Source organism: Trachypithecus francoisi, unplaced genomic scaffold (genome assembly GCF_009764315.1).
Source record: "Trachypithecus francoisi isolate TF-2019V2 unplaced genomic scaffold, Tfra_2.0 Contig00534, whole genome shotgun sequence".
Taxonomy (NCBI): Eukaryota; Metazoa; Chordata; class Mammalia; order Primates; family Cercopithecidae; genus Trachypithecus; species Trachypithecus francoisi.
The window spans coordinates 19,934-45,746 of NW_022680707.1; the positions used below are offsets into that span (position 1 = coordinate 19,934).

Consider the following 25,813-nt stretch of genomic DNA (forward strand, 5'->3'; position numbering starts at 1 on the left):
GTTTCTGATAGCATCTTTCTCTCTTCTGCTTCCCCTCTCACAAACCATCTTTCATGTGTATACTGTGTACCCAGGACCACCCCTTATATACCTGAATCCAGTGCCTACCAAATTTCAGATATCCAGGAGCCATGTCCCTAGACCTGGCCATTGAAGGTGAAAATATGAGTTAGAAATAAGAGGATTAATCTTTGAAAGTAAGGGAAGAGATTTTGTTCTTTTTCCTTTTCTTAAAGCATTTATGTGTATTTTTCTGCTTTTTTAAATATATGAAAATTATTTTAACAGCTAAATCAACCTTTTGTCATTCTTTTTTGACTCAGGATTTTCTTTAGGACCTGAGAACCATGGCTTTGTTCTATTTCTGATTTGGCAAAGCTCATTTTATTTTTATTTTTCTATTTTCTTTTTTATTTTTATTTTTATTTTTATTTTTATTTTTTTTTATTTTTTTTTTTTGAGATGGAGTCTCGCTCTGTCGCCCAGGCTGGAGTGCAGTGGCCAAATCTCAGCTCACTGCAAGCTCCGTCTCCTGGGTTTACGCCATTCTCCTGCCTCAGCCTCCCGAGTAGCTGGGACTACAGGCGCCCGCCACCTCACCCGGCTAGTTTTTTTTGTATTTTTTTAGTAGAGACGGGGTTTCACCATGTTAGCCAGATGGTCTCGATCTCCTGACATGGATTTGTTTAGGATAAACTCATTTTAAAAGCACACAAAACTTGAGCACAAAGAATAGGATTAAATTCAGCAATACAGAGTGATGAAGAGTAAAAGCCACTGAGTACCTTTCCTTTGACAGAAAACTGATCATCTAAGGTGATGACTTAGTATTTGGAGACTGTAATACTTACATTGCAAAAGCAAGAAGAGTTTAGTGTATGAACCGAACTGTGGATTGCATAGCTCTACCTTTGTTTCTGTTTATTACATAAGATCAGTTTGCATAGTTTTGTGTAGTCTTTAGTAGACAACTGCATCCGTGTAAATTAAATAGTATTTCATACAATAATGTGAATATAAGGTCACAATATTTATTTTGGACAAACCCCTGAAGTAGTAATTTTAATGTCAATATTGCTTATTGTTTTGAAATATAAAACATTTTAACTTAAGGTTACAGATAATTTTAGAAAATACAGCATACATTAAGACTAGTTTGTTAAATATTATAGTTATATCTATTATCTAAAGAAAATTCACTACCACATTGTTACAGTAGATATTGGTCTGACATACTGCTTAATTGATCCCATAGGTATAATTATATGTCAGCAAGATTTTGGAGTCTATTCTTTTATTTTACTAAGTTAGGAATGCAGCTATTACAGAACAAATAGACACAGGTCATGCAGGCACCCACGGATCATAACAGCTCTTCAGCTGGCATTGTGGCAAGCTCAGATCTACTCATCTAGATGAACAAAGTGGGCTTCCAGTTCTTCATCAGAAAGTGCTGGTGGGGGTTGTCAGAAATGTTTCAGTGTAGATGCCCAATCCAATGGCCAGCAGATGAGAGATCAGCATTGATGGAAGAAAAACTGTAAGAAATTCTGCTGAAAATATTTTCCCTTTGTTCATAACACTAGTTTCTCATGCTAAGAGTAGCTGTGCACTTGGGGTGTTTAAAGGGGAATTGCTTCAGGGAATATTTTCTGGCCAACTTGACTAAGCTCACATGTCACCTAAGTTTTTCTTTAAGATGCTTTCAACTTCTTTCTTTTCTCAATACAATCTTCCTCAGACTGAGAGCTGTTTTTCTCTGCAATCCTTTGGGTGTCTGTTTCAGAAGACCTCTTAGTGTCTCTTGGTGCCTTTGAGAGGTGGGCTGTCACAGTCACAACCCTTGGAGCTGCTCTATCCAGACTCATGCTGGGACTCTAGCAGTGTTTTCCTCTGTCAGCTGTATAAACAGAAACCGAGGCTGAAACTCTCCTGTTTCCATTATTGAGAAAATACAGTTCTACCCAGGAGCGCTTCAGACCCTTCTCCTGCAGCTCAGGGGCCCCACTCTATGATGTAGCACTGGGGTGCAGCTGGGACAGTTGGGGTTCACATGGGATATGGGCTGCCTGCTGTGGGCTGTGGGCTGTGCCTCGGTGGCAGATAATAGAGGTCCAGAGAGGACACAGGCTGCCAGGAGCGGGCAAGCAGGAGCACTGCAGGGCAGCGCTCATGGAGTAGGGACCCATTGCTTTGATGTGTAAATAGCCAAAAAGATAGCAAACTGTTCAATAGTACCTGTAGGAGAGTGGGAGGCTACCTTCTGCAGGCATCAGGCTCCAAGTTGCAAAACTACTTCCTGTCATAATGATGAAGTTTATTATTTTTTGAATATGGCCAACTAGCATATACAGATACCCACCCCCCATTAGCAGGTAAATTTAGGGTGAACTATGTATGACAAATGGTGCTGTCAGGTCCTCTACTTGTGGACTAATGAAGGTGACCTTGTTTCCATTTCTGCACTCTCCTAAGCAGATTGCCTGTCATTGAGCCGGTCACATTCTGGTTTAACTGTGTGATACAATAGCTTTTTTTCTGTTCTATTATTGTGGAGCTTTTCTGGGGTTTCCCCAACAATGGTTTTAATTATATTCTCCAAACACTGTCCAGAATTGCCAGACATGATATAAACATATAACGTTCCCACCACACTTCTCACTGGAGGGGCCTTTCCCTCTCAGGCTTCCAGCCAATCCACAACTGTGCTACAAAGTGCATGCTGCCCCCACAATACACAGGCAGAATGCTGCCTCTGCCTATTTGGGATCTATAGTCCTCTAAAGTCACTTCTAAAGAGTTTTTAGACCATATTTCTACAAACTCCACAGGGCAGTGATCAACCATTCCACCTCTTTCAGTGACCCCAGTATCATCAGACCTGAAACTGATCCAGAGACCACAGGGCCCAGAAACAGTCAGGATAACCCATGTGCATTGAGTAGATATGAGAAGAATCTCAACTTTCTCCTTCCTCTTCTTGTCCAAATGCCCACACGTGTGCAAATAACACCTGCTGCTTTTCTACCCCAGACCTAAAACTATGCTCTGAATTCTGATTCCAGATCTTGAGATTTGAGAAAAGAGAAAAACTTTTATTTGAGGAATTCAAATTTTAGGCCCAGAGAGATGCTAAGATGAGGCCACAATCATGTCGTACTGCCTTGAGCTATGCATTCATCTCTTGAAACTGCTTGCTATTGCCACACCTAGCTGTACATTAACCTAATAATCCCACACTGGACACTACACCCCATACCCTATAGCTTAACAATGTGTAGCCAATCAGTAATGTTATTTCTGTAAATCAATAAGAATTCCTCACAAACAACTCTGTATCAGCCCACTACTCGTCCTTTCCTTTTGCCTTTACAAATCCACTTGTAACTGCTGCTAATTGAAGTGTATATTGAGGGCAGCTTGAATCTATGCTCCCAGGTTGCAATCCTCAAGCTTGGCCCAAAACTCTACTTCTATGAATGTTGGCTCAGTTTTTTCCCCTTTTCTTTCTTCCTTTCCTCCTTTCCTCCTTTTTTCCTTTCCTCCTTTCCTCCTTTCTTTCTTCCTTCCTTCCTTTCTCTCTCTCTCTCTCTCCTTTTTTTTCTTTTTGAGGCGGAGTTTTGCTCTGGTGCTCAGACTGGAGTGCAGTGGCATGATCTTGGCTCACTGCAACCTCTGACTCCCAGGTTCAAGTGATTCTCTTGCCTCAGCCTCCTGAGTAGCTGGGACTACAGGCGTGTGCCACCATGCCTGGTTAATATTTTGGATTTTTAGTAGAGATGGGGTTTCACCGTGTTAGCCAGGATGGTCTCGATCTCCTGACCTCATGATCTGCCTGCCTCTGCCTCCCAAAGTGCTAGGATTATAGGTGTGAGTCACCACACCTGGCTGCTTGTTTCCTTTTCAGTCAACATACTATTTAGAGGGTGCAGCCTCTTTGAGTGGATCTCTCCTTTGGTTTTACTCTGCTTGCTGTAACACCCAAGAATGCAGAGACAGGTGGATCCCACCTGGAACCTGCACGTAAGAACTGGCCACCATCTGGGATTTACAAAACAGGGCTAGACTAAAGGTTGAGAATGTACAGAAAACCCACAGGAGACATTTTCTTCATAGTGAGGTCAACATTGACATCTTAAAGTCCCCCTTTCAGAATGTGTCCCTTTGAGCTTTCCAGATCTTGTCCAGTGACTTGCTGCAGATAAGCGGGAGGCTTCTGATGTATATAGAATCTGATGGCAGAATCTGTAAGTATAAACAAGCATCGTTAAACCAAAATTAAAATTCTGAGGCCTTCCCAAACATCCGAATAGACCCTTCCTCTTGGCCAGGGCATTCCAAAGTGAACCTGAAAGATTGGCTCAGGCCATGGCAGGAATTGGGGGTTAGACATGCTTCATTGTGACCTCTTCCCTTTGGAATTCAGGAAAAGCCAACCAAGGTTAACATCAACACAGACCTTTAGTCTGATAAGAAACATTTACACTCTATTAGTTTTGAAGCCTGTGACCTGGAGGCTTCATCTGCATTATAAATCTGTGGTCTGCACAACCCCTTATCATGACCCAGACATTCCTTTATATTGATAATAACTCCTTCAACCAATTGCCAATCAGAAAACTGTTCAATCTACCTGTAACATGAAACCTCCAGTTTTGAGTTCTCCTACGTTTATGGGTTGGCCCAATGTATATCTTAAATGTATTTGATTAATGTCTCATGTGTCTCTAAAATATGCAAAACCAAGCTTCAGCAAGACCACCTTGGGCACATGTTCTCCATGTCTCCTGAGGGCTGTGTCATGGGCCATGGTCACTCTAATTTTGCTCAGAGTAAATCTATTCAAATGTTTTACAGAGTTTGACTCTTTTTTTTCATCACATCTTAGCAGTGAGAGGTCAATGCCATAAAATAATTAGAGCTATGACCACAACTACATCTACCTGTAAAATGTGATACTGGAGTACAATATTCTTGTCCTTCCCCTTTCCTAAGAATTAGCTAATTAGGATGGCTGATACCACATCTGGATCCAAGTTCTGGAGCTCCACCGGGACAATTCGATTTTCTTTTTTTTTTTTTTAATTAATTAATTATTAATTAATTATTTATTATACTTTAAGTTCTAGGGTACATGTGCATGACGTTTATATCATGTATAACTCCCCAATGCAATCCCTCCCTCCTCCCCCCTCCCCATGATAGGCCCCAGTGTGTGATGTTCCCCTTCCTGAGTCCAAGTGATCTCATTGTTCAGTTCCCACCTATGAGTGAGAACATGCGGTGTTTGGTTTTCTCTTCTTGTGATAGTTTGCTAAGAATGATGGTTTCCAGCTGCATCCATGTCCCTACAAAGGACGCAAACTCATCCTTTTTTATGGCTGCATAGTATTCCATGATGTATATGCCACATTTTCTTAATCCAGTCTGTCACAGATGGACATTTGGGTTGATTCCAAGTCTTTGCTATTGTGAATAGTGCTGCAATAAACATACGTGTGCATGTGTCTTTGTAGTAGAGTAATTTATAATCCTTTGGGTATATACCCAGTAGTGGGATGGCTGGGTCATATGGTACATCTAGTTCTAGATCCTTGAGGAATTGCCATACTGTTTTCCATAATGGTTGAACTAGTTTACAATCCCACCAACAGTGTAAAAGTGTTCCTATTTCTTCACATCCTCTCCAACACCTGTTGTTTCCTGACTTCTTAATGATTGCCATTCTAACTGGTGTGAGATGGTATCTCATTGTGGTTTTGATTTGCATTTCTCTGATGGCCAGTGATGATGAGCATTTTTTCATGTGTCTGTTGGCGGTATGGATGTCTTCTTTTGAGAAATGTCTGTTCATATCCTTTGCCCACTTTTTGATGGGGTTGTTTGTTTTTTCCTTGTATATTTGTTTGAGTTCTTTGTAGATTCTGGATATTAGCCCTTTGTCAGATGAGTAGGTTGCAAAATTTTCTCCCATTCTGTAGGTTGCCTGTTCACTCTGATGGTAGTTTCTTTAGCTGTGCAAAAGCTCTTTAGTTTAATTAGATCCCATGTGTCAATTTTTGCTTTTGCTGCCGTTGCTTTTGGTGTTTTAGACATGAAGTCCTTGCCCATGCCTATGTCCTGAATGGTACTACCTAGATTTTCTTCTAGGTCTAACATTTAAGTCTCTAATCCATCTTGAATTAATTTTCGTATAAGGGGTAAGGAAAGGATCCAGTTTCAGCTTTCTACTTATGGCTAGCCAATTTTCCCAGCACCATTTATTAAATAGGGAATCCTTTCCCCATTTCTTGTTTCTCTCAGGTTTGTCAAAGATCAGATGGCTGTAGATGTGTGGTATTATTTCTGAGGACTCTGTTCTGTTCCATTGGTCTATATCTCTGTTGTGGTACCAGTACCATGCTGTTTTGGTTACTGTAGCCTTGTAGTATAGTTTGAAGTCAGGTAGCGTGACGCCTCCAGCTTTGTCCTTTTGACTTAGGATTGTCTTGGCAATGCGGGCTCTTTTTTGGTTCCATATGAACTTTAAAGCCGTTTTTTCCAATTCTCTGAAGAAAGTCATTAGTAGCTTGATGGGGATGGCATTGAATCTATAAATCACCTTGGGCAGTATGGCCATTTTCACGATATTGATTCTTCCTATCCATGAGCATGGTATGTTCTTCCATTTGTTTGTGTCCTCTTTTATTTCACTGAGCAGTGGTTTGTAGTTCTCCTTGAAGAGGTCCTTTACATCCCTTGTAAGCTGGATTCCTAGGTATTTTATTCTCTTTGAAGCAATTGTGAATGGAAGTTCATTCCTGATTTGGCTCTCTGCTTGTCTGTTACTGGTGTATAAGAATGCTTGGGATTTTTACACATTATTTTGTATCCTGAGACTTTGCTGAAGTTGCTTATCAGCTTAAGGAGATTTTGGGCTGAGACGATGGGGTTTTCTAAATATACAATCATGTCATCTGCAAACAGGGACAATTTGACTTCTTCTTTTCCTAACTGGATACCCTTGATTTCTTTCTCTTGCCTGATTGCCCTAGCCAGAACTTCCACACTATGTTGAATAGGAGTGGTGAGAGAGGGCATCCCTGTCTTGTGCCAGTTTTCAAAGGGAATTTTTCCAGTTTTTGCCCATTCAGTATGATATTGGCTGTGGGTTTGTCATAAATAGCTCTTATTATTTTGAGGTACATTCCATCAATACCGAATTTATTGAGCGTTTTTAGCATAAAGGGCTGTTGAATTTTGTCAAAAGCCTTTTCTGCATCTATTGAGATAATCATGTGGTTCTTGTCCTTGGTTCTGTTTATATGCTGGATTACGTTTATTGATTTGCGAATGTTGAACCAGCCTTGCATCCCAGGGATGAAGCCCACTTGATCATGGTGGATAAGCTTTCTGATGTGCTGCTGAATCCGGTTTGCCAGTATTTTATTGAGGATTTTTGCATCGATGTTCATCAGGGATATTGGTCTAAAATTCTCTTTTTTTGTTGTGTCTCTGCCAGGCTTTGGTATCAGGATGATGTTGGCCTCATAAAAAGAGTTAGGGAGGATTCCCTCTTTTTCTATTGATTGAAATAGTTTCAGAAGGAATGGTACCAGCTCCTCCTTGTACCTCTGGTAGAATTCAGCTGTGAATCCATCTGGTCCTGGACTTTTTTTGGTGAGTAGGCTATTAATTGTTGCCTCAATTTCAGAGCCTGCTGTTGGTCTATTCAGGGATTCAACTTCTTTCTGGTTTAGTCTTGGGAGAGTGTAAGTGTCCAGGAAATTATCCATATCTTTTAGATTTTCTAGTTGATTTGCGTAGAGGCATTTATAGTATTCTCTGATGGTTGTTTGTATTTCTGTGGGGTCGGTGGTGATATCCCCTTTATCATTTTTTATTGCGTCTATTTGATTCCTCTCTCTTTTCTTCTGTATTAGTCTAGCTAGCGGTCTGTCAATTTTGTTGATCTTTTCAAAAAACCAACTCCTGGATTCATTGATTTTTTGGAGGGTTTTTTGTGTCTCTATCTCCTTCAGTTCTGCTCTGATCTTAGTTATTTCTTGCCTTCTGCTAGCTTTTGAATGTGTTTGCTCTTGCCTCTCTAGTTCTTTTAATTGTGATGTTAGAGTGTCAATTTTAGATCTCTCCTGCTTTCTCTTGTGGGCATTTAGTGCTATAAATTTCCCTCTACACACTGCTTTAAATGTGTCCCAGAGATTCTGGTATGTTGTATCTTTGTTCTCATTGGTTTCAAAGAACATCTTTATTTCTGCTTTCATTTCGTTATGTAGTCAGTAGTCATTCAGAAGCAGGTTGTTCAGTTTCCATGTAGTTGAGCGGTTTTGATTGAGTTTCTTAGTCCTGAGTTTTAGTTTGATTGCACTGTGGTCTGAGAGACAGTTTGTTATAATTTCTGTTCTTGTACATTTGCTGAGGAGTGCTTTACTTCCAATTATGTGATCAATTTTGGAATAAGTGCGATGTGGTGCTGAGAAGAATGTATATTCTGTTGATTTGGGGTGGAGAGTTCTATAGATGTCTACTATGTCCGCTTGGTGCAGAGATGAGTTCAATTCCTGGATATCCTTGTTAACTTTCTGTCTCGTTGATCTGTCTAATGTTGACAGTGGAGTGTTGAAGTCTCCCATTATTATTGTATGGGAGTCTAAGTCTCTTTGTAGGTCTCTAAGGACTTGCTTTATGAATCTGGGTGCTCCTGTATTGGGTGCATAGATATTTAGGAGAGTTAGCTCTTCCTGTTGAATTGATCCCTTTACCATGATGTAATGGCCTTCTTTGTCTCTTTTGATCTTTGATGGTTTAAAGTCTGTTTTATCAGAGACTAGGATTGCAACCCCTGCTTTTTTTGTTCTCCATTTGCTTGGTAGATCTTCCTCCATCCCTTTATTTTGAGCCTATGTATGTCTCTGCATGTGAGATGGGTCTCCTGAATACAGCAGACTGATGGTCTTGACTGTTTATCCAGTTTGCCAGTCTGTGTCTTTGAATTGGAGCATTTAGTCCATTGACATTTAAGGTTAATATTGTTATGTGTGAACTTGATCCTGTCATTATGATATTAACTGGTTATTTTGCTCGTTAGTTGATGCAGTTTCTTCCTAGCCTCGATGGTCTTTACATTTTGGCATGTTTTTGCAATGGCTGGTACCGGTTATTCCTTTCCATGTTTAGGGCTTCCTTCAGGGTCTCTTGTAAGGCAGGCCTGGTGGTGACAAAATCTCTAAGCATTTGCTTATCTGTAAAGGATTTTATTTCTCCTTCACTGATGAAGCTTAGTTTGGCTGGATATGAAATTCTGGGTTGAAAATTCTTTTCTTTAAGAATGTTGAATATTGGCCCCCACTCTCTTCTGGCTTGTAGAGTTTCTGCCGAGAGGTCTGCTGTTATTCTGATGGGCTTCCCTTTGTGGTAACCCGACCTTTCTCTCTGGCTGCCCTTAAGATTTTTTCCTTCATTTCAACTTTGATGAATCTGACAATTATGTGTCTTGGAGTTGCTCTTCTGGAGGAGTATCTTTGTGGCGTTCTCTGTATTTCCTGAATTTGAATGTTGGCCTGCCCTACTAGGTTGGGGAAGTTCTCCTGGATGATATCCTGAAGAGTGTTTTCCAAGTTGGTTCCATTTTCCCCCTCACTTTCAGGCACTCCAATCAGACGTAGATTTGGTCGTTTTACATAATCCCATACTTCTTGCAGGCTTTGTTCATTTCTTTTTCTTCTTTTTTCTTTTGGTTTCTCTTCTCGCTTCATTTCATTCATTTGATCCTCACTCGCTGATACTCTTTCTTCCAGTTGATCGAGTCGGTTACTGAAGCTTGTGCATTTGTCACGTATTTCTCGTGTCATGGTTTTCATCTCTGTCATTTCGTTTATGATCTTCTCTCTGCATTAATTAGTCTAGCTGTCAATTCTTCCACTTTTTTTTCAAGATTTTTAGTTTCTTTGCGCTGGGTACGTAATTCCTCCTTTAGCTCTGAGAGTTTTGATGGACTGAAGCCTTCTTCTCTCATCTCGTCAAAGTCATTCTCTGACCAGCTTTGATCCGTTGCTGGTGATGGGCTGCGCTCCTTTGCAGGGGGAGATGCATTCTTATTTTTTGAATTTCCAGCTTTTCTGCCCTGCTTCCCCCATCTTTGTGGTTTTATCTGTCTCTGGTCTTTGATGATGGTGACGTACTGATGGGGTTTTGGTATAGGTGTCCTTCCTGTTTGATAGTTTTCCGTCTGACAGTCAGAAGGACTGTCTGTTGGTCTGTTGGAGATTGCTTGAGGTCCACTCCAGACTCTGTTTGCCTGGGTATCAGCAGCAGAGTTTGCCGAAGATAGAATATTGCTGAACAGTGAGTGTACCTGTCTGATTCTTTCTTTGGAAGTTTCCTCTCAGGGGTGACTCCACCCTGTGAGGTGTGGGGTGTCAGACTGCCCCTAGTGGGGGATGACTCCCATCTAGGCTACTCAGGGGACGCACCTGAGCAGGCAGTCTGTCCGTTCTCGGATCTCAACCTCCGCGTTGGGAGATCCACGGCTCTCAACCTCCGCGTTGGGAGATCCACGGCTCTCCCCACAGCTGTCAGACAGAGTCGTTCGCCTCTGCACCGGCCCCCGCTCTTTCCCCTGTTGGACTGCAGCTGTGCGCTGTCCGCAGAGGTAGAGTCTACAGAGACAGGCAGGCTTCCTTGAGCTGCTGTGAGCTCCACCCAGTTCGAGCTTCCCAGCGGCTTTGTTTACCTACTTAAGCCTTAGCAATGGCGGGCACCCCTCCCCCAGCCTCGCTGCTGCCTTGCGGATAGATCGCCGCAGACGGCTGTGTTAGCAGTGAGGGAGGCTCCGTGGGCGTGGGACCCTCCCGGCCAGGTGTGGGATATATTCTCCTGGTGTGCCTGTTTCCTTAAAGCGCAGTATTGGGGTGGGAGTTACCCAATTTTCCAGGTGTTGTGTGTCTCAGTTCCCCTGGCTAGGAAAAGGGATTCCCTTCCCCCTTGTGCTTCCAGGTGAGGCAATGCCTCGCCCTGCTCCAGCTCTCGCTGGTCGGGCTGCAGCAGCTGACCAGCACCAATGTCCGGCACTCCCTAGAGAGATGACCCCAGTACCTCAGTTGAAAACGCAGAAATCACCGGTCTTCTGTGTCGCTCGCGCTGGGAGTTGGAGACTGGAGCTGTTCCTATTCGGCCATCTTGCTCCGCCTTCTCGACAATTCGATTTTCTATTTAGAGTCAGGTTAAGCCTGTCTTGTCTGGATCACCATGTGGCCATAATCCCAGGGTCACTAGGAACCCTCTCACAATGACCTGTGGGTCTGCGAGACATTTGAGGATGTCCTGTGCAGACTTGGACCAGGCTGACAAGAGTGTCTAATTCTGGTTCCATCTCAGAGTAAGATAAATGAGGCACCCAGTGCTTGTTTCTTTCCTCATGGAAGGAAGCTCTTGGTTGGTATCCGGAGGAGAGTTTCTCCAGTTTCTTGGTATTTGGGTGAAAAACAAGGAGGAGGTCTGGAGACTCAAACTGATAAACCAATTACCTCCACCTCATATGCCATGAGAAAAAATAGGTGAAGCAGTCATGGTCCCTACCATCTAGGAACTTTCAATCTGGAGCAACTGGATAAATGGTAGAATTCAGCACCATGTGGTCAGTACAATAAAGGGAGGTGTGCAGGGGACTTGGGCTTCATTGGGATGAAGTCCTTTATGCTGTTGTGACTTCTGATGTCACCACCTGAAGGGCTATTCATACACAGAAGAGTTGTGATGGTTGTTGTTGCTATTTCTAGTGTTTTTACCTTGCTAAGAACACATATTTAGCTTCTAATAAAATTGTCCTAGAAAACCCTAAGGGTTTTGGTTAAATTTCTTGGTATTATATGTTATAAAATAGACAAGGAGGTAGCTAAAATAGATTAAAATTACACAAACTCTTAGGCTTAGGAAAGAGAACTGGAAATACCCCAGGAGCTTTGAGAACATAATTCTACATAGGACCCTCTCCTTGCCCCAGCCCTGTCCAGATTCACCCTCTTCTGGGCCTCATCTAGTTCTGGAATCTCTCCTCACAGAACAGAGGAGATCAGAGTTTTGGGTGGTGGCTCCTGCTGCCTCTCCAGAACTTGTGCTCAAAAGTTCCTGAAACTCAAAAGTAGATAAATGGGATCAGTTTACTGTATATTTTGAAGCCTTAATTTCTTTCTTTTTCATCGAAGCCAGGGCTTATTGACACATCACACCCAGCAACCTACGTTCTATTTCTGCAGCTCCAGTAGTTGCTCCACAAGTCACAAGAAAGTAAACACAAACATAACAATGAGAAATCTCTCTGAACTACACTTTATCCTTCCTTTCTATATTCTTATCAGTCTATATTTCCCTTTCATTCTATATATTTTCTTTTCAAAATCAATGATGAGGAAACAGAAGAAGAAATAAAAATGCTGGGTCCTTCATCTAAATCCTGGGAATTATTGAACACTTAGTACCCAACTCCCAGGCTGTTATGAGGATTAAGTCACATAATGTGAGATTCCCAGAACAGTGCTCCTTAACATACTTCTGAGCACATATCATCTGCTTAATAAGCATTGCATTAGTGAATCTGTACGTGTTATTTTCCAAATGCAGACTTGCTCAGACATTGCTGTTTTTGCCTCCGTCTGTGAACCTTAAAATGCCAGCAAAGAATGTGATCTTTCACGATGGAGGTTTGTTGTCTTCACTTGGATCATATGTACTTGTGACAACAGTGCTGGGTGTAAGGGTCTCTGTGCTGTGCCTACTTTCTTCAGCTGAGTGCTGCTAACAGGTCCAGGGGGAACAACATCAGCATTGACAGGGAACCATTCATAGACACTTTCAAAACCTGCAGAATCACATTACGTGTGGTGGGGCTAAGATTACCAAATGATTTATATGCACAGTGAAGCTGGAAAGACAATGCTTGGCAAAGTGGTTCTCAGCCCAAGCTTCTAATTAGGATCACACGGCCAGTTTGAAGAAACCTCTTGCCTTGTGCCCTCCCTCAGAGTCTGTCTTGGTCTGGGTGGAAGCATCCATGTTGTTTTAATTAAATGCCTCATGTAACTCTGAGGTGAGGCCAGGGTCAAGCACAAGGGTTTCAAGATATATTCATGAAAGCTGAGTTCAACCTTTGCTCCAGAAAGAGGTCACAGTGCCTACTCTCCTTGGGTTTGGTAGGGTCAAGTCAGTGCAGCACATATTCCCATTGCTGCAGCAGAAATTTCTGGCATCTGTGCTAGGTGAAGGCACCTGAGGGCAAGAAAAGAGAAACTGAAATTTTGATCTTTGAGGAGGATCTCATTGTCCTCGAATCTCTTGTGTTATAAAAGACAGAAGGGGTGGGCTTTTTCTGAACATCTAGGTCCTTCTGCCTGTTGTGGTGGTGACAGCAGGTGAGTGGGTTATGCTGATACTTTTAAAGTCATAGTCTCAAGATTCAGGTGTGAGTTTTCCAGAGAAACTTGTGAAGGAATCCCAGAGGAAGAAGAAGAGGAAGAAATGGCTTGTTCTCTGGTGAATGTGTCTTAGATTGAGCTGTGTCCACTCTGCTTCCTGGAATTCCATGTGTTTAGAACTAGCAAACCTTTACTCCTCTATTTGTGCTGTTCCTCCTTAATGAATTTGTTTCAACTATTTTTTTCTCTTTTCTTCTAATAGTCAGGGGCTTCCGGAAATTTTCTTTGCTATATACCAGAGCCTTCTCCACATTCTCTTTATCTCGCCTTCTTACGAGCCATGCAGAATTCTCGCCATGAATTTATGATCTGTAATATGTAAAATGTTCCCTTCATGGCTGTTGAACATGGGAAGGTGTGGATAATCAAGATTCCTATTGGGGAAGTGCTGGAGTCCTTGTATATTAATGAAGAAGGAGAATATGTACTGTTTAGGTTCCATCTGTGTTTTTCATCAGCTCTGTGCAGAAGAGGATTAAGAAAATACACATTTGAACAGAATGGCATTTATTGCCCAGATTAATTCAGAAAGTTCTAAGAAAAGTAAGTTGGAGATACTTGCTCTCTAGGATGCTAAGTAAAGACTATTTAAATACACTATTAGAGATTACAGAATATGGGAGCTATCTCCCATACAGCTTTTCATACAGCTGATGTATTTTGATGATTAGATTGAGATTATAGCTTACTTTTTTGGGGGCCAGTATCACAGCAGTGGCGATGTGTCCTCTGCCTCAGCACACAATAAAAACCTGTCCTGTTATAGTTGGTGTTAATTTCATTCACTTGGATAAAGAGCTCTGTGACAGATTTTTCTGCTATAGAATTAATTATCTTTCCCTTTATTATTTAGTACCTTGGGGGCACTTACCAGCTGATGTGCATAAACCATCACATTTAATTTGGAAGCTCCCCTGTCTTCTTTGATTCTCTTTACATATATCTTTCTTTGAAAAATGAAGGCTCTCATTGTTTACTGGTCAGAAAAACTGGGATAATCCCAGGCTCTGCCACTGACTGGGTGTTTAACACAACATTCTTCTTAGGCCAGAAATGTTAGCATCACTGGTGAGCTTGTTAGAAATTCAGAAACTCAGGCTTTATCCCAGATCTCCTGAAACAAAATCTGCATAATCAGATCTTCAGTTTATTGTTGTGCATATTAAAATTTGAGCAGTACCCTCTGTTTAGCCATGACTTTTTCATCTGAAAAATACATACAACTTACTCTGTATGATGTAAATATAGTCCTCAAAAATGTGTCTGTGTTCATGCTCTTAATGTTATATTTTATTATACAGAAAAGCATACGCTGATACACTGGTGTTAGAGATCTTATTCCATTCTCTTTCCTCCAGGAGAGAATATTTCTGTGTTGAAAAGTATTTTATTAGATGACTCTAGGCAATCATACAAGTCACAATCAGTCCTCTTCACTCTTTTCATCTTGAGTCAAATTAAGAATTATGCCTATGGCCACTTGGCAAACATGTGTTTGTGTACTTTTTTTGTGTTTGTTTTTTTCAGAGACTGTTGACATTCAAGGATGTGGCCATAGAATTCTCTGTGGAGGAGTGGCAATGTCTGGACACTGCTCAGCAGAATTTGTATAGAAATGTGATGTTAGAGAACTACAGAAACCTGGTCTCTCTGGGTGAGGATAATTTCAATACATTTTTCCTAATATACCACAAGGGTTTCATTTCCATCCTTTGTAGAATGATTTTTGTAGTTTCTGCTTTCCACGAATATATTTTAGATTCCTTCTTTCAAGACCATCTTGGAGACTTGTTGTTGTAGAAAAGAAATTCTTGAAGATGTTCCATTTTTACCTGAACTTTCCCCTTTCCTGAGCTGATCTGTGTTTTTAATTATAGATAAGTGGTAATTCCAGAAGTTTGGTGGCTTAAAATATTGTTGCCCACACCTGAAATTCCTATTGCCCCCACTAATTTTTGATTCAGTAATACTGGGTAGTTGAGGTAAAGACCCAGAAATTTAAAGTATGTCCTAAATATTCTGGAGGTTCTGTCATAAAACAGTATTTGGGGATTTTCTAGACTTCTGTTATGTCTTCTTTTCCCTACTAAAGATAGTACTAGATTGGTAATTGGAAAATCCCAGCAACAGTTGCTTTTTAAAATAAAACAGGTATTGCTGTCTCTAAGCCAGAGCTGATCACCTATCTGGAAGAAAGGAAAGAGCCTTGGAATCTGAGCAGACATGAGACAGTAGCAAAACACCCAGGTAGGTGAGAGTGAATGAAGCAGATGGCACAGCAGATGACAGATGAGAGTTCCAAGGTCAATGAGGAAACCAGACCTTAAAATGTGATTTGGGAGGCCTGCCTTTCAATGGAAATAGTTTGTGAGAAGCCTGGGTTTCTTTCTCTTTCTCTTTCTCTCATACAGGGGCATCTTCTGTCTCATGCTCTTAAATGCTCTATGGATTCTACTTTCCCTTTAGTGATCCTCCTTCATGTTTACATTGAGAGGCAAAGTCATTTTCTTGGCATATGAGGGACTGCATGATCTGGCTGCTTTTCTGTTGCCTTTAGGGACACACAAATGTATATTTTTAGAAACCATGGTAAGCCATTTTTAAGTTCCCCTTTTGAATCATGGCTGAAATTTGTAGAGTAGTAGTGATATTGGGATTTAAGAAATTCCAGGAACACCAGGGACAGGTGTTATGAGTTGTCTGCTTTAAAATTTCTTAACATATGAGGTTTCAAATGTGTTTCTACAGAAATTCATACTCGGTAATTTCATCAGAATACTAAGCATATGCCCAAACTAAAAAAAAAAAAAAAATCTGATATTATTTTTACATCACTTTTTTTAGTATGAACTGAGTTGGTCACTTAAGGTCTACATGCCCTAATTCCTTAACTATAAGATACTTTAATTTATCTACTCCATATATTTCTCAAATATACTATGCCATTAGGGAGCTTACAACATTGCTGAGCACATATGAAAGTCCCATTTGTGACCTTATTTTTAATAACTATTATTTTATAATTTTATCTTGTTTAATATGAGGCTTACCAGGACTGTGTCATTCAGGTGCCTGTGTATATATGTATGTGCATATATATTGTGGATTTTTTACAAATTACTTTTGTATAACTACATATTTTTTGTGTATAATGTAATGACTTGCTATGTGTATATACTGTGAAATAATTAGTATGATCACATTAACAGACATGTCTACTCTTAGTACTTTTTTTTGTAGTGAGAACACCTGTTTACTGCCTTAGCAAATTTTAAGCATACAAAACATTGTTAGCAGTAGTCATGAAGCTATATATTAGATCCTTAAAACTTATTCATCTTATAACTGAAAGTTTGTATCATTCATTTTCCTCACCTCCAGTCCCTGACAACTAACACTGGACTCTGATTTTATAAGTTCAGCCTTTTCATATTTGTTGTATAAGTGAGAACAAGCAGTATTTCTCTTAATGTGCCTTTCTTATTTCATTTAGTACAATATCCTTCAGGTTCATCCATGTTGTTGAAATGGCAAGATTCCATTATGTTTTATGGCTGAATAATATTCTGTTGTCTATTTGGGCCATATTTACTTTATCCATTCGGCATTCACAAACATGTAGGGTTTTTTATATATTTGAAATTGTGAATAATGCAATGAACTTGGGAGTGCAAATGTTTCTTGGAAATATTTGCTTTGTTTCCTTTGATTATATATCCAAAAGTGGGATTGCTAGATTGCCTGGCAGTTCTGTTTTTCAGATAACATTCATATTGGTTTTTATAATGACTCTACCAATTTAAAACTCTCCAGGAGTGTACAGAATTTTTTTTTCACATTCTTATCAATAATTGTTATATTTATTTACATATATATGTAAAGATGTGTGTGTATGTGTGTATATGTATATATACAAACACATACACATAGATATATGAGCTTTTATGTAAAAGTTCATATAGAGATGGATATATCTATACAACTCTATTACATCCTAACAGATGTGAGGTGATAGCTCATCACGATTTTGATTTGCAGTTGCCTGATGATTGGTGATGTTTTGTAACTTTTCATATATTTGTTGGCCATTTGTGTCTTCATTTTAAAATATGAATTCAGTCTTTTGCATATTTTTCAATTGGGTTATTATTTTCATTATTGTTTTGGCTTTGGATTTGCTTAGTTCCTTATTTTTCATATATTATTCTCTTACATGTATAGTTTGCAAGTATTTTCTCCCATTTCATAAATTTCTTATTTTATTCTATTTTCTGTGCAAAAGCTTTCTAGTTTGATGCAATTCAGCTTGTTTATATCTCCTTTTGCTGCTGTACTTTTGGTGTTGAGACAAAAAGAATATATTGCCAGGACTATCAAGATTTCTTCCTATTTTTTAGGAGTTTTAGGATTCATGTCTTATATTTACATCTTCAATTCAAGGTAATTGTTCATATGGTGTAAGAAAAAGAATCTAATTTTAATATTTTGCTTGTGGGGATCCAGTTTTCCCAGATCTGAGTACTGAAGACACTATACATTTTTCACTGTGTATTTTTGGTGCACTTGTTCAGGGTTGACCTTATATGCATGGGTTTATTTCCGGGCTCTCTATTCTGTTCTGTTGGTTTTTGTGTCCATTTTTTCCCATGCTTACCATCCCATTTTTCTTGGTGTAGTCTTTAAATATAGTTTGAAATCATAAAGTATGATGTCCCTTTCCTTTGTATTTTTTCCTCAAGATTACTCTGGCTATTCAAATCTATTGTACTTTCATATACATTTTAGGATTGTATTTTGTATTACTGTGCAAAATGCCACTGGAATTGTGATAGGGACTTCACTGAATCTATAGATGACTTTGGATAATATGGTACTTTAACAATATTTATTCTTCCAATCTATAAATGTGGAATAATTTTACATTTCTTGTATCTTCTTCATTTTCTTTCATCAATACCTATATCTTTCAGTATAAAGATCTTTTACCTCCTTGGTTAAAGTTGTGCCTTAGAAATTTATTACTTTAATGCTATTTTAAATGAGATTGTTTTCTGCTTTTTTAAATCAGGTAGTTTGATGTTAGTGTATGAAACCATAACTGATATTTGTATGTTAATTTTAGATTTTACTAACATATGGAGTGCATTTATTAGCTTAGACAGATTTTGGCTTACTGTTTATAGTTTTCTGTATATAGCATCATGTCATCTACAAACAGCAACATTTTTTCTTGTCTTCAACTTGAATAACTTTTAAAACAATTTTACTTGAGAAATTTTGTCGTGTACTTTCAGTGCTGTGTTAAAATAAAAGCATTGACAGTGGGTACAATATAGCCTTGCATTGGTGCCTGTGAATCTGAAGAAGTAAACACCTTTTCAAGTTTTTATAATCTGGTTCCAAGAGGTAAAGATCTTCTCTTGTTGGTTCCCCCAGGGGATGGGATGCCCTCAGGGTTTGTAGTGAATAGGGGTTGTAGCTGGGTCACAAGGCTGCTGGGTCTGCCTTCAGTTGTCTTGTTACCAGGGTCTTGGGTGATTGTGATCCCTGTCTTATTCCTGGGCAGACTGGATTTCCTTCAGAACTTGGGTCTGTAGGGCAGAAACAAGAACAGATGTCTGCAGTTAAGTCTATATATGGTGGGTCTTATTATCACGGTGTGGATGAGTGTGTGGCTCCCACTGAGCACCTGGGCAGGTTTTCCCAGGTCACTGTGTGGCTTGCTAAATGGACAGGACCAGCCATGAGCTGTGACAAAGGAAGCTAGAACTGAGTCACTGAACTCTTTCAGGGACCACAGTAAAGTCCAAGGTCTGCAGTCCTTGGGTGTCTCCTCTAAGGTCTCTGGACAGACAGGACTACTCCCAGACTGTGCCTGAGTTTCAAATGGTTATAGAGTCTGTTCAGTATTCTCAGTGGGATCGAGTTGGGTAGACCATTTCTTGCTGTGTAGCCAAAACCAGGAGTCCTGTAGTTTGCCACCTGAATGAGGGCCTGCCTTCTAAAATGGCTGCTTCTCAATCTTGAGCTTTAGCAGGGTTTCACAACTTCCCCCCAGATCCCAAAGCTTTCTTAAAGGTACGCTTTTTGTTTGACATGGGGCCTTGCTATATTTCCAGGCTGATCTGGAACTTCTGGCCTGAAACAACCTTCCTGTATCATTTAGCTGTGATTACAGGTGTGAGCCATGCTCACTCTCTCATAAAGACACTTTTATCAGGGATAACCTACACTTTTTTTGTGGCTATGGGATCCTATACAAGCCAGGCACCATCTATTCCAATAGTGTACTGATGTCAGTTTCCTGTATGCTTTGTTTCTGTTTTCTATTTCAGAGTTGTAATTTTATATTCAGACATTCAGAACAATATGCCAGAATTTACATGTGATGTCTAAAGTAAATCAGATAATCAGTAGGCACCTCGTATTTACCAAACAGTCACTTGTAAATTTTTTACTGCAGGCAAAAAGGAATCATAGGATTTCCACTCACTTTCTTCAGTCTACATCTAAATGATAATATGATTTATTTCCAAATACTTATTTTATATATCAGTGACTCTCACTTTATTTTACAAAACATATATAGTTTTTTTCTATTTAGAAATGTAACACTATTATATGCTTCTAAAGGTTAAATTACAACAGTATTATTTTGTGTAAGAATAGCATCAATATATTAAAACATACTAAAAATTACCTTTCATGCCTTTTAAATGCTTACTCATTAAAATATTTTTATTAGAACCTTTTATTTATGGTATAGTGCAGTTTCTATGAAAATTTACTGCCATACACTCCATATCAATGATTTAAAATACCTGCTTTCCATGAGTGCACATGGTTGATAGTTTTAGTTATTTGGACAAATACTTTTTTTTTTTTTTTTTTTTGAGACGGAGTCTCGCTCTGTCGCCCAGGCTGGAGTGCAGTGGCCGGATCTCAGCTCACTGCAAGCTCCGCCTCATGGGTTTACGCCATTCTCCTGCCTCAGCCTCCCGAGTAGCTGGGACTACAGGCGCCCGCCACCTCGCCCAGCTAGTTTTTTGTATTTTTAGTAGAGACGGGGTTTCACCGTGTTAGCCAAGATGGTCTCGATCTCCTGACCTCGTGATCCGCCCGACTCGGCCTCCCAAAGTGCTGGGATTACAGGCTTGAGCCACCGCGCCCGGCCCAAATACTTTTTAAGTGGTACATCAATGTTGCATTCCAGATTTTATGCGTAAATATTTATCTTATTAAAATTGGGAAGTTTCATTTTTTTGTATAGAATTTTGACATCAGTTTATTGTGTTTTTTGTTTTATGTGTTATAGTTTTAGACAATGTGCAACTTTGAATGTACATTTTGTCAGTATGAGTTTTAATTAAAAGATGAATCAGCCATATGTCTATCATAGTTAAGTTATATGTATGTGATTTTAACTATAAATATGACTCTAATTTTATTATGGCTTATCTCCGATATTTGTTTTCTTGGTTGACTTATCCTGTCCAGGTGACTGGTAGTAATTTAAGCTATTTTTCACTTATTTTCACCATGTGTTTAATGAATATATATTTTTTAGTACATGAGAAACACTTTTATGATTTGAAGGTAATTTTTGGAAAGATTTATTTCTGTATGGCTTTTTAGTTATCCTTTGAAAAAAGTTTAATTGTCTTGAAAATACAAAACATAAAATTTACCCTTTTAATTGTGCTTAAGTGTACACTTTATGGCCAGGTATAGTGGCTCATGACTGTAATCCTAGTACTTTGGGAGGGTGAGGCAGGAGCATTGCCTAAACCCAGGAGTTTGAGACCAGCCTGAGCAACATATGGAGACCCGATATCTACAACAAATTAGAAAACTTAGCTGGGTATGGTAGCATGTGCCTCTAATTTCAGATACCTGGGAGGCTGAGGTGGGAGGTTCACTTGAGCCTGAGATTGGAGATGGCAGTAAGCTGTGGTCACATCACTCATCACTGCACTCTATCCCGGGCAACAGATTGAGACCCAGTCTTAAAAAAGTGTAAATTTCAGTCATGATAAGTATATTGTTATGCAAAAGGCCTCTAGAACTTTTACATCTTACAAAACTAAAACTCAGTACATGTTAAGTAACAACTGCCCATTTTACCCTCTCTCCAGCCCTGGACAAACACCCTTCCACTTTCTATTTCTGAGTTTGACTACTAAAGATATCTCATATAAGTGAAATCAGATAGTATGAATGACTTTGTTACTGGCTTATTTCAGTTGATAGAATATTTTCAAAGTTTATTTTGAAATGTGACAAGATATCCTTTAATAATATTCCATTGTGTGTATATGGCAATTTTAAAAATGTGTTTGTCCAGTGACATAAAGATTGTTTCTGCCTTTGGTTTTTGTGAATAATGATACAACAAACATGGATGTTCAAATGTTTTCCAGGTCAGGTGTTGAATATTTTGGATATAGATTCATAAGTGGGATTGCTGGATTATATGATGCTTTCCTTTTAAATATTTTGAAGAGCATTCATAATATATTTAGCTACATTATTTTTCACATGGGTTTTAATTTCTTCACATCCTCAACAAACTTGATATTTATTTTTAAATTTGTAATGGCCAGTCTAATGTTTGTGAGGTGATTTTGTTTTGCATTTATCTATAAATTAGTAATTTTAAGCATCCTTTCAAATACTTTTTGCCATTTTTATGTATTTTTTGGAGAAATGTCAGTTCAGTCTTTTGCCTATTTTTAAATCAAGTTATTCAACTTTTGTTGATTTTTAAGAATTATTTATGCTAGATATTAACTCCCATCACATGTGGTTTGCAAATATTTTCACCCATTTCTTAAGTGACATTGTTACTCCACCAAATGTTTTCTTTGATGTGCAGAAATTTTGAAGTTTAATGTAATTCAGTTTTTCTGTTCTGCGTTGCTCATGAATTTGATGTCATATCCAAGAAATCAGTACCAAGACCAATGTTATATCTTACCCCTATTTTTTCTTCTAAGAGTTATGTTTTTTATATATTTTTAAGTTTAGCTATTTTGTTAAAAACTTATTTTGTATATGGTACAAGGAAAGAATCCAACTTAAGTTTTTCAGTGTAGATATTGTTTTCAGCATCATTTATCTATCTTTGTTTCAGTAGCACATTGCTTTTCTTCTTGTAGCTTCATTCTTGTAGTTTCATTCCATTTTGGTCAGAAGACATACATTGTATGATTTTGATCTTCTTAAGTTTAATAAGACTTGTTCTGTGCCTTACCAGAATGCACCAAGTTGCAATGAAGAATATGGTGTATTCTGTTGCTTTTGACTGGAGAGTTCTGTACTTGTCTGTTATGTCTAATTGGTTTGTGGTAGGGTTTGGATGTTTGTCCTCTCCACATCTTGGTTGAAATGTGATCCCCAGTGTTAGAGGTGGGGTCTGGTGTGAGGTGTTTGTGTCATGGGAGAGAATCCCTCATGAATGAACTGGCACCATCCCCTTGGTGATGAGTGAGTTCTCACTCTTTTAGTTCCCTTGAGAGCTAGTTGTTTAAGGGCATTTGGCACATCTGCCTTGCACATGCTCCCTCTTTCACCATGTGAAATGTTTGGTCCTCCTTTGCCTTTTGTCATGATTCTAAGGTTACTGAGACCCTCACCAAAAGCAGATGCTGTCACCATGCTTCTTTTATAGTCTGCAGAACTGTGAGTCTAATAAACCTCTTTATCAATTACTCCATCTCAGGTATTCATTCATAGTAATGCAAAATGGACTAATAGAATCTATAATGTTATCCAGGTTTTCTTTTGTTTATCTTCTACCTGATCAGCATTTCTCTCCTTTAGTTATATTTTCTGATCAAATTTTAAAATAAATTTCTACAAAACAATGTAACATTGGGATTTTGATAGAGATTATTTTAAATTTGTTCACCACTGTGGGTTATACTGACATGCTAACAAAATTAAATTATTGGACCCTTGAGCAAGAATATGTTGTAGAGTGTGTTTAGTTTTATACTTTCTATTCTGGTTTTTCTATTCATTACTGAAAATGGGATCTTGGTGTCTGCAGTTACTATGTGTTGTACATTTCTTTCTTCCTATCTGTCAGTATTTGCTTCATATATTGGGAGCCTGATTTTATAGTTACATATACATATAGATAGTTGTAACAGTTACAAATTCCTAGTAAGTAGACTCACTTTACCATTATATAATATCAGTCTTTGCCTCTTGTTCTGGTTTTGACTTAAAGTGTGTTTTCTCTAATATAATTAGGATCACATGACCCATTCGTGGTTACTATTTGCGTGGATTTTTAAAATTCTGCTTCCAGCCTGTTTGACTGTTTAAAGTGAGTCTCTTGTAGATTGTGTATTTTATAATAGTGTTTGTTTAGCCATTGTTTTTCTTTTTTTATTTTTATTTTTATTATTATTTTTTTGAGACGGAGTCTTGCTCTGTCACCCAGGCTGGAGTGCAGTGGCCAGATCTCAGCTCACTGCAAGCTCCGCCTCCCGGGTTCATGCCATTCTCCTGCCTCAGCCTCCGGAGTAGCTGGGACTACAGGCGCCCGCCACCTCGCCGGCTAATTTTTTTGTATTTTTAGTAGAGACGGGTTTCACCGTGTTAGCCAGGATGGTCTCGATCTCCTGACCTCGTGATCCGCCCGCCCGTCTCGGCCTCCAAAGTGCTGGGATTACAGGCTTGAGCCACGCGCCCGGCCCTGTATTTCTTAAGTAGCTTAAACTGTTTTTATTGAAACAATTTCTTAAAGAAATGATGTACTACTACTATTTTGGTTCTTACTTTTCTTTTTTCTTGTAGATAGGTTTTCCCTCATCTCCTGTTTGACTGCCTTCATTTGTTCTGTTGTTTTAGTGACATGTTTTGATTATTTCTCATTTTATTTTGCATACTTTCTATGAATATTTCTTTGTGAGCACCTTAAATAATGGAGATTACATAAAACATCTTAATGTTATAACAATATTTTGATCTCATAACAACTTCAATCAAATATGAAAACTGTAGCTCTTTACATCCTTTAGTTGTTATTAAATTCACAAGTTATTTTTATTGTATATCTAGTAACAGATTTATACAAATTTATATATTTTTCAAATTCTATAGTAGAATTTTAGTGTATGCACCATCATTACAATAGTAAACAATTCTATATCTGTTTATATATTTACATTTATGAAGAGCTCTATATTTGAATATGGTTTTATGATATTGTGCGGCATCATTTGATTTTCAACATAGTGGATTATTTCTAGCATTTTTTAAGGCAAGGTCTCATTATGTTGCCCAGACTGGTCACAAACTCCTGGCTCAAGCAATCCTCCTGTATTGTCCTTCCAAATTCTGGGATTATAGTCACGAGCTGGCTAGGCGTGGCACAGTTTTGCATTTCTTGTGGGAGTTTACTAGCCGTGATGAACACCCTTACTTTTGTTTATTTGGAAAGTTTATTTTTCTCTTATTTTTGAAGTAACTTTCTAGATAAGGTATTCTTGGTGATAGTGTTTATTTTCATCACATTCAAATATGAGAAATTCTTGGCCCCTTTCTTCTTCAAATAACCTTTGTACTATTTTTTCTTTCCTATGTTACCCTTCTAGGAGTTCTTTCATGAATATATTTTTCTACTTGCTGGTATCTGATAAGTTTCAAATTTCATGTTTTAATTTGTTTTGAAATTTTTGTTTCTGTGTTTTTTGTGTACAGTATGCTTCTTGACATCAGGTAATTCTTTTAGTTTTTATTTTGTAATTTTTTTGAGATGGAGTCTCACTCTGTCACCCAGGCTGCAGTGCTGTGATGTGATCTCAGCTCAATGCAAAAATATGCCTCTGGGTTCAAGTGATTCTCCTGAGGAGCTGGGATTTCAGGTGTGCACCACTGTGCCTGGCTAATTTTTTTTTTTTCTTTTTGAAAGGGAGTTTCGATCTTGTTGCCCAGGCTAGCATGCAATGGTGTGATCTTGGCTCACCACAACCTCCGCCTCCCAGATTTAAGTGATTCTCCTGCCTCAGCCTCATGAGTAGCTGGGATTACAGGCACCTGCCCCACACCTGGCTAATTTGTATTTTAGTAGAGACAGGGTTTCTCCATGATGGTCAGGTTGGTCTCGAAAACCTGACCTCAAATGATCAGCCTGCCTTGGTCCCAAAGTGCTAGGATTACAGATGGAGTCACGATGCCTGGCCAGTTTTTATATTTTAGTAGAGATGGCATTTCACCGCTTTGGCCAGGCTGGTCTTGAACTCCTGACCTCAGGGAATCCTCCATCTAGGCTTCCCAAAGTTCTGGGATTATAGGTATGAGCCATCGTGCCTGGCCATTTTATATTATCATTT

The 25,813-nt window shown here is 39.0% G+C and overlaps 2 pseudogenes; one reads left to right on the top strand and one right to left on the bottom strand.

The window, feature by feature from the left end:
• Window positions 1–1,086: 1,086 nt before the first annotated feature.
• LOC117085230 lies at window positions 1,087–13,805 on the bottom strand (annotated as a pseudogene).
• A 164-nt stretch (window positions 13,806–13,969) lies between these two features.
• On the top strand, window positions 13,970–25,606 carry LOC117085239 (annotated as a pseudogene).
• Window positions 25,607–25,813: the final 207 nt, after the last annotated feature.